The 10,445-nt window shown below is 37.4% G+C and overlaps 1 long non-coding RNA gene across 1 annotated transcript; it reads left to right on the top strand.

The window, feature by feature from the left end:
* The first annotated feature begins 660 nt into the window (after positions 1 to 660).
* Positions 661 to 1,061, top strand: LOC142161848 (uncharacterized). Its single transcript, XR_012693541.1, has 3 exons — positions 661 to 742; positions 828 to 881; positions 950 to 1,061. It is a non-coding gene; the product is annotated as an uncharacterized LOC142161848 (long non-coding RNA).
* The last annotated feature ends 9,384 nt before the right edge of the window (positions 1,062 to 10,445 follow it).

Raw genomic sequence — 10,445 nt, 5'->3', positions numbered from 1 at the left:
TGGCATGGTACCGCACTGTTTCCCAACTTTTTATCGGGAACCCAGTTCATCAGGTAGATGGTCGGTACATCTCAGACGCCGGGACACATGAGGCTCTGGTATGTTTTCTGTTATTATCAATTACATTAATAGTAATTTCTAGTCAAATACGTAGTTTATATTAAAAACTTTTGTGCAGGCGATTGGATTGCATACCGTATATTGTATGGGGAAGCAGATGCAGAGTTATGTCCACGATCCTGTGATCATGCAGGACTATAGTCGTTGTTTAATGGATGTGGCTGCCCAGACACTGCAGCGAGGCCGATCGGATCAGCGTTTGGCACACCAGCCAGATTATGTTGACCCAGCCACGTACTAGCGAGGTCATGGTATGCCACAGGGTGGTGGGCGACGAGCTGCTGCTGCTCCACGATGACCTGCTGGTGCTGGACGACGTGGTCGTGGGCGGAGAGGAGGTCCCCAGCAAGGGGGCTTTGAGGCTCCTGCTGATGATGTTGCTGTTGATATGGGAGGTGGCATGCATGAGACCGACATGCCGTCTTACAGCCTTGGCATTTATGACACTCCAGGGACGTCGCAGGTGACCCCATCGGGTCAATTCTTGATCACGGGCTCGGATTTTCAAGGAGTGGAGTTGGGTAGATATTTCCCTGGCCCGTCTACTACTGATGAGTCTCAATCGATCTGAGATTTTGATAGTGGGCACTGACTGAGTTATGGCAGCTCATCACATGCGCAGGTATGCGTTTATTAGTATTAAATTTTATTACTGTTTTTACTATAACTTATTTATTTTCTTTAACTTTATTAATTTACTTTTTTAGGCTTCATGCGATGCTGCGACAGATGACTACATTCAGGATCCAGACACGATTATGGTAAGACAATATAAATTTTTGTGAATTGTTATGTAGTTTTCTATACTAAGTTTGATATTATTATGTAGCCTTCTACTGGACCTGACAGCACCACCGATACATGTCATCCTGTGCCGCATCCGGCCATAAGGAGACGACTTGATGATGATGATCCTGATAGCGTACCCGGGCGGCAGGGGATGCGCCTCAGGCCAACGACTACTTTGAGACACACCGGATGCGGGACACATTGATTCGGTCTTCCATTTTTATGTTTTTTTGGTGTAAATAATATTTTTGTATACATTAACAACAATATTTAGTCGAATATGACAGTTACTTTTTTTAGTTCTCATTTCGTTTTATAGTATTTGGTATAGTAACACAACAACTTAAACTTAACTTCCACTTAAATTAAAATAAAATTTTGTACAACAAACAAGGAAAACACTATTACAACACAAACACAAACATAACAGGCCAACATAATAAAAATACATGACATATGAAAATGACACTAAACACATACACGCCAATGCTCCATCCTCAGTTGTCATTTATTCTTCGCTCCAACTACTTAAATCGTTCTTCCATTTGTTCTTTTTCTTCTTCTAACTCTTTCACTCTCGCCTTCACCTCCGCAAGTTCCCATTTATATTTTTCGTTGCGTTCCTTGTGTGCTTCACAATTCCATTCTGCTCTCCATTTTTTATCTTCCACCTCCTTCAGTTTCTCCCTCATTTCTATAATAATTCTATCTTCCTCCTTTTGTATTCTATGCTGGTATAACCACATATTATGAAATTCCTGTAATCTATCCCTGTAGCTTTCCTGATAACATGGTTCCTCAGCCCATTCATCAAATTCACAAGTAGGTTCGTCGGGTTGCTTGTACAACGTGTTCATACAACACCAATAGTGGCGTCCGGCGTTAGCACCTTCCCACCCACAATCCATCATACATGGTTTTCCACATAAGCAAATTGGTGGACGACCAGGTTGAGCCATTTGTGAAATATTTGCTTATAATAAAAACCTTACTTACTTTTAATGAAATATTTCTTGGGGGATATGTTTTGCACACAAAATAACTACAATGACCCCATTATTTATAGGCGAAACAACACACATATAGCGCCATATCTAATGGCGCCATATCATGATGTTGACAAGACGACTTTATGTTAGTCGGTCAGCTTTTTCAGCTTTTTCAGTTCGACAAGACAAGACACACATAGCGCCATATATAATGGCGCTATATTTTGTGTATTAAATATCGTGATAGCGACAAGACAACACACATGATAAATATACCGATAATTATATTAAATTATTATTTAAATAGGTAAAAAGGGAAAGTACAAATCATAATTAACAAACAAGAAAATATTATTTCATAAATACTTAAATCGTATACATAACAACTAATTATTACAACATGAACTCATGGGTAGTTAGGTACAATAGAAGAACACCCGCCCTGAGCTTGATTATTGTTGCCACCCAAAGGACATTTTCTACGGTCGTGGCCTGTTTGCGAGCATATACCACATTTGCGCGCATATACGATATCACTAACATCCATTTGGTTCCGTATACGCGTTCTCTTCTGCACCTGTCTTTTACGCAAATAGGACTTGTTACACACCATTTTAAATGGTTCTGGGGGCCAATAATGCTCAGAACCCACTGATTGCAACTGACCACTATATGTGTTTAGGTATTTGGAAATACTATATTGTTTATCAATATAGTTGGTCTCCGCATAACCAACATGTTGAAAACACTTGATGGCATGTGAACAAGGCATGTGGTAGATTGACCATTTCCCACATGAGCATAACCTTGTGGATTCATTTATAGTATGTACATTATTACCCCGATTATTATGGATAGCGGTGCGAACTTCAAAAATACCTCGTTCGTTATCATATTGCAAAAAGGAATGCCAATGTGCTCGCCGTCTGTATTTCTCTAATCTCTTCATAGGCACTGGCATAAATTCAACACCCCTTTCCATCAATTCCGTTGCAGCTGCAGACCGTTGCACAAACCTCTCCGCCATCTGCTTGAACGACATACGCACCATAGCTGTGACGGGCAATCCTCTTGCCGACTTTAATAACCCGTTGAAGGATTCTGACACGTTTTTAGTAAGAATTCCCCAACATCTGCCACCATCTGCATGCAATGTCCACTTTTCAGGATCATGTCGCATTAACCAACGATATGCTGTCTCGTCTTCTTGCCTGATAGAATCCATATGCCTCCGGAATTTATGTTGTTTGTGGTCTGTTGCTGCCATCCACATCAAATCATGTAGATCTTTTTTGGGATGTGCCTTCTTGAAATTGGCCTTAAAGTGCCTCATACAGTAACGATGGTATGCATAAGATTCTTGCCAGGCAGGAAGGTTCTCCACAGAACTTAATATACCCCCGTGCCGATCAGATATTAGACAAATACCTGAACGATGTTTGACAACGTGCTCTTTCAAGTGGTTCAAAAATATTGTCCACGTCTCTGTGCTTTCATTTGCACAAATAGCAAAGGCTAGAGGAAATATCTGTCCATTAGCATCCACTGCCACGGCTATCAATAGCTTGATATCGTACTTTCCATAGACATGAGTTCCGTCTATGGATATTACGGGCCGGCAATACGGAAAACCATCAATTGCTGGCTTAAACGCCCAGAACACGTAATTGAATATATATTCTGGTTTACCCGGACTCCGCTCAAGCTTCCATTCAATAACTGTTCCGGGGTTAAAGTGCTGCAGTGCAGCCATGTAGCTAGGCAGATCTGCAAATGACTTATCCCAGTTACCATAGACTATTTCAAACGCTCTTTTGCGCCCAAGATATGCCTTTCTTTTAGTAATTGTGTGGCCATATTCCTGGTAGACTGCTGTAATGCACTCTTTGATTTTATACCTTATGGACGCTTCGATGTGCGGAATAAGTACAAGAGATATCAAGTCAATATCCAAGTTGAAGTGATTCCCGTTGAAAGTGTCCATTTCGCATGTGTGGGTGGGAATGTATTTACCCACTTTCCACATACCTGTCTTCTTCTTCGACGCACGCAACATCCAATTACATGGCCAAAACCACCTGCGGCAAATAGCCTTGTATACCGTCGGACTTGACTCCAATACCTGCATCTCACGACACTCTTTAACATTGTGCATTTTACAAGCCCTGCTTACGCGTGCTTTATCAGGAAAAAGCATCCCCTTTGCAAGCACCGTTGGTCTAGACTCATCCCACATTGCTGTCCGGATTTCATCAAAATCCCTTGTGAGAGCTTCCACATCTGGCACGGCTGGCAAGTTATCAATATAAGGAATCTCCCTTGAATGAAACGGCACTTCAGACTCGTACACTTTTCGTCTATGGGGGGCTCTCTTCAAATCGGGTCCTTCCTCCTCGTCCTCTTCATCACCATCCTCACGAGCAAATGGTGTCTCGTCTCCCGATTTATCGGCATTGTTATCGTAATCGCTGTTCTCTTCCTCACTCTGTGCATCTGCCAGATCCTGATGTAATACGTCGTTTTCGGGCAATTGAGTGAGTACGGGTAGTTCAACTTGCTCGTTTTCACTGCACATTTCAACAAAAATATAAGCTACTAAATTAATAAATGCTTTATATATGGCTGTAGCTTTTCACTTACAAGTCGTAATGTGATGACATTCCATGATGGACGTTTTCAGTTAGGTGATGACTACCGGATGGGCCACTTGTAAAATTCATATCCGGCCGGTACCCCCTATTAAATAAATGAGCGTTAAAATTAATTCAATACGCAAAAATATACATAATTAACACAAATGAAAATTGAAGTTTACCACTCTTCTTGTGAATTAAGGAAAGCAGGGTATAAATTATTTTCTTGCTGCTCATTCGCCGACGGTGATAAATTTAAATCAAGAAAAAATCTTTCATCCGGAACATGTCCGGCAAAAACTGATCCAGAGTAACCACCCGATGACTAGGGGTTATCTGTACTACGCACAACCTCATTTTTTGGAACGTCTTCGACCTTCACGTACATCTCCAACAATATGATTACAAGAAATTCCCGACATTCGTCCGGAGTCCTCAAGAAATCACTCAAAGTGTCATCATCGTCGATGTTAAACTCTGTGTAAAAAGCAACCCCTTGCGGCGTAACGTAATACGAATATATTCCGGTTACTTTGAGTATCACTGAACGTTTTCTCACACTCTTTTTTTTGCATAACAACGATATCAATGTTTCGTACTCCATTGAAAGTGGCAATTTAACATTACACTTAGCAGGCAAACTGTAGCCCACAGAGTTATTCTCCATCACAACCTCACCCCCCAATATAATGATACTCTTATTCTACGTTCTTCAGACATAATGAAAAAATGTTGGAGAATTTAACAACAATAGAAACCAATAAGAGTTAAAAAAAAAAAATTGAATGAAGTTGTGGCGATTCTACGATTTTATATAGGAAATGGCTAGCCGGGTTTTCTTTTTTTTTTTTTTTTTGTATATAGCGCCACAAAAAGTGGCTTTATACGCTTTTAAATTATTGAACCCAGAAATTATTGGTGGGGTCAGGTAATAAGGGGTATAGCGCCACTATTAATGGCGCTATGTAAGGTGTGTCAGTATAACGCCACAAATAGTGGCGCTATACAGTAACGGTGCAGTTAACGTTACTGTATAGCGCCACTATTTGTGGCGTTATATATAATTTGGTAACTTTTTTTTAACACTTATTTGTGTATTTTGAGTAAAAAAAAACCACACTTTGGTTCCTGATTCTGCTTTTGATGACAACAAATGTCTGACTTGGGATGGAGACCTCTTCAACTTGCAACAACTCTCCGAAAATGATGCAAGTGGAATAAAAATTTACGTAAAACTAGCTGCTTCTGAATTTTTAGCTCCCAAAGGTATTCTCAGATTATATATATTCATCCTCTTGGGATTCATTTATTATATTCTATATGGCGCAATCTTTCCTTTTAGTGTATTATCAGGAAAAAAAAGAGAGGCATTTTTTCTATATTTGAAAAACCTATTAACATTAAACTCCCAAATTTATCTTCAATGACATGCGCATATTGTCATCGAAATGTAATAATATATTTTACATCACAAATTCTATGGGTACTTTCATAAGTGTCAAGTCTTCCCGTATTTTACATCCTGTTTCCGTTCATTCATTATCACACAATTGAGTGGAATAGAGAGAGTACTATTTGGTAATTCTATATGTTACTTATTTAGTTAGTATTTATTTAAAGCGATCATATTTCTGTTATTGCAACAGCAATTGCATACAAAACACATAAATCAAAAAGGCTACAAGTTGCTCTTCCTATTACAATTGCCACTACTCTTTTCCTATGCAGCCTTATCTGCCTATTCTATAGAACAAGGAGAGCAAAAAGTAAAGGTAAATGTAACTTATCTTTTTGATGAATTATAACTTCATTTAAATATGCCTTTAAAAATATATATGTTACCTTTATTCTTTTTATCAAGGAAATCCACATCTACACAGCTGGTTGAACACTGAAAAGGGAGAAAATGACTTAATGGATGAAGAAGATGAGAAAGGCATCGATGTTCCATTTTTTCGTTTGGAAAGCATTCTAGCGGCAACAGATAATTTCTCAGAAGAAAATAAGTTAGGACACGGTGGTTGTGGCATTGTTTATAAGGTTCCCGTAAAGTATCATTTTTTCTTAGTTAAACCTTGTATTTACGAGCTATGTATATTTTTTAAAGTAATATAATTTATTGAAAATATTTTCAGGGAAAATTCCAGGGAGGACGAGAAATTGCAATCAAAAGGATATCAGCTCAATCAGGTCAAGGAATTAATGAATTCAAGAATGAAGTAATATTAATTGCAAGACTTCAGCATCGAAATCTCGTTAGACTTATGGGTTACTACGTCCAAGAAAATGAAAAGATCTCGCTCTATGAATATATGCCAAATAAAAGCTTAGACACCTTCATATTTGGTTAGTACTCTTCGCATAAGATTAATTTTCAAAATTTCTCAAAGTAGGAAAAACTACTATATTTTGGTTATTGATTATTACGATTTTTTTGTATGATAACTACACAAGATGAAAGAAATCATGCCTTAATAGACTGGAAGAAGCGATCTGATATCATCTCGGGCATTGCTCGAGGACTTCTTTATATGGTTGAGAATCATCCATAGAGATTTAAAAACAAGTAACATATTACTAGATAAAGAGATGAACCCCAAGATTTCAGATTTTGGCTTAGCAAGGATTGTCCAAGGGAATATTACATAAGCAAATACACATAAAGTTGTTGGAACATAGTAAGCTCAGCGTCTAGCTGCAATTCTAGTTTCAGTCCTTGATACAAGTCCCACTTCTCAAATTTTGCATAATATAAATATTAATCACTTTGGCATTGTACAGTGGTTACATATCTCCAAAATATGCATTAGATGGATTATTCTCAATCAAGTCAGATATTTTTAGTTTTGGTGTAATTATGCTTGAGATCATCTGTGGCAAGAGAAATACAGGATTTTATCAGCGGGAGGAAGCATTAAACTTCCTAGGTTATGTGAGTGAAAATATCCTAAATCTAGTCCTATTTTTTTATTTTTTTGTTTTATTCTTTTCTATATATATTTATTTTGGTGACTATACTATCTCTAATCCTAACTCTGAAGTTATATTTCAGGCATGGAGATTGTGTAATGAAGGAAATGCTATGAGCTTAGTTGACGATTCCTTGCTTGAATCATGCAATGAAGAAGATGCACTAAAATGCATTAATATTGCGCTCTTGTGTGTACAAGAAGATGCCAATATTCGTCCAAGCATGCCAGATGTAATTATAATGCTTGGTAGTGAAAGTATTTCCATTCTAAAACCTAATAAACCTGCTTTTACCGTAAGAACACGTACTTATAGCACAACAACTTTGTCCTCAAGTAAGTCATACATCAACTCCTACAATGAGTTAACAGTTACCCTAGAAGATGGCCGGTAATAGATTTTAAAAGTTGATTGGATATATCCTAACTACTAGAGGGAGGACGCATGTGATCCACATTGAAATCAAAATAGATTACCATAATCGTAAGAGCATTTTATAGTATATACAACATAGTATATTATGGCTCTTTTTTTTTTTTTTTTTTTTTTTTACAGTTTGTGCTAAAAGCCTTAAAGAAACAACCAATCTAGAGCTTATTTACTGCATTTTTTTCAACTTGCTCCTTGATGCAAGGCTGTTTGGTTATCTGCATTCCATTGAGCTTTATAGTTGTTCAAAGTATTTGTTATTTAGTTGCCTTGTCTTGTAGATTGCTATTGCATATCCTGCTCAATTCAGTGAAGACTGGACCACTTTTTTCCTTGATGGAGGACTTGGTGGTACTACTCACACAAAAAATGAATTCTACTTAATGAATAGAGCACAACGGCGTATACCATGAGCAATTTCAAAGAAAAACTGAAACTAGCTAGGCAGAATGATAAAATCTCCATAGGGTGATAGTTAAAGTTGCTAAGTACGAATTACCTAAAAAAAATTTGGTTAGCACAAATCAACAATCACATGAGTATAATATATTACAAGACAAAACAACAGATCTGCCTAATATATAATGGGAATGAACATAAGACTTGTCATACTAAACTCTTATACCAGAGAAAACTTGTCAATTTAAAATTGACCAAAGAATCTCTCACGACCCCAAAATCCCACCTTAGATAATCGTGAAAGCACCTAATCTCTAAAACTAGGTAAGCCTAATACACATTGAAAATTTAATAGAAATAACGACTGAGATATTAAACTAAACTAATAAATCTCATAATAAAACCCAAATGGAACAATAGTCATATATTTTTTCAAAACGAGTGGTATAGAGTCATAAGCTCTACTGAATTGCACTAAGAATCTCTAATACAATATTGTTCGAAAACAAGGAAAAGCACTAGCATAAGATCAATAGAAGGTGACTCTGAGACATGCAAGCGTCAAGCAGGTATACCTTGAAGTCTTCAAAGCGTCTGAATCTATTCACTGACATCCGGCATGGGTAGAGATACTTGGATCTATACAAAAATATGCAGAAGCATAGTATGAGTAAACCACAATGGTACCTAGTAAGTATCAAGCCTAACCTCGGTAGATTAGTGATGAGTTCAGGTCAAAACACCTACTAGACATAGAAACCTGTGCACAATATTAATGTAACGGGGAAGTAAAGGCAATAAATGACAATAAAGCAGTTTATCAATACAAGGCTAACAACAAAAATAAAAGTAAAAAATGACAACAAAGAGTACACATATGATAAAGACAACAAGTAACCAATTACAATCAAAACACGAATGGAATGAAGTAAGGAAGCAAAACAATAACCGTTCAAATCAACAAGTCTTTCCAACATTGAATGTATATCAAGAATCACACAGAGGTACCACACCTCATATTCACATTTCATAAGTCACGATCACAATCTTCCTTATATCGCCGCATATATATTTTTAAAAATACTTTTTCGAAATAGCTTCACGGGTTTTAGCCCCCTTATCTCACCGCGTGGTTTCAAGTAATTCCCTTACAAGCATCACGTGCATAAATCTCACCTTATCGTGATGCTTGCGCATCAATACACCACATTTATACCGTCGCATGCGTATCAATATCATAACACAAGAACCGACTCGCACCACACGTGCCCATATGCCACAACATTACCAAAATAAACAATACCAATATCACCATAATACATAACTCACGACTGAACCACAATGTATACAAGAATCTCAATAATAATAAAATAAACGGGAAATAACTCAACAAGAAAAGATATTCCAATAATTAACAACTTCAACCATAAAATATGTTATTAGCCCTCAATAGCCACAACTTTAATAATCTCAAAAAGGAAAGTATTTCCATGAAATGTGAACTTCAATTTCAAATGTACAACATAAGCTCAACAATAAAAGAGATAGCATGAAATAAAAACTACGACTAAATGCATGAGAATAACTCAACAATGGAAATAATAGCATGTAATAATGTAATGACCTAGCCGGTCATTTTGTGTTATAGCCATGTTCCCCTATTTATAACTTCTTCTATGTTCATTTGTTGCTATGTGAATTTTTGGGGTGGTTGGATTGGTTTCGGGGAGGTTTTGGGGTGAATTGGTCCACTTAGTCCCAAGGTTGGAAGCTTAAGTTGAAAGAGTTGATCGAAGTTTGACTTGTGTGTAGACGACTCCAGAATGGAGTTTTGATGCTTTCAATAGCCTCGTATGGTGATTTTAGACTTAGGCATATGTCCGTATATTGATTTGAAGGTCTGCAGTTTGGTTTGAGGCTTTTTGGCGAAAGTTAGAAAGTTGAAGGTTTGGAAGCTGAGAGGTCTGACCGAGAGTTGACTTTGTTGATACCGGGTTTAGATTTCGGTTTCAGAAGTTGTAATAGGTCCATTGCGTCATTTGGTACTAGTATGCAAGACTTGAGGTCATTCAGAGTTGATTTGGTATGGTTCGACATTAGTTTTAGAACTTGGAAA

This window comes from Nicotiana tabacum, chromosome 1, assembly GCF_000715075.1.
Source record: "Nicotiana tabacum cultivar K326 chromosome 1, ASM71507v2, whole genome shotgun sequence".
Taxonomy (NCBI): domain Eukaryota; kingdom Viridiplantae; phylum Streptophyta; class Magnoliopsida; order Solanales; family Solanaceae; genus Nicotiana; species Nicotiana tabacum.
The sequence above is the reverse complement of the archived record's forward strand: the minus strand, read 5'-3'. Positions and strand labels throughout refer to the sequence as shown.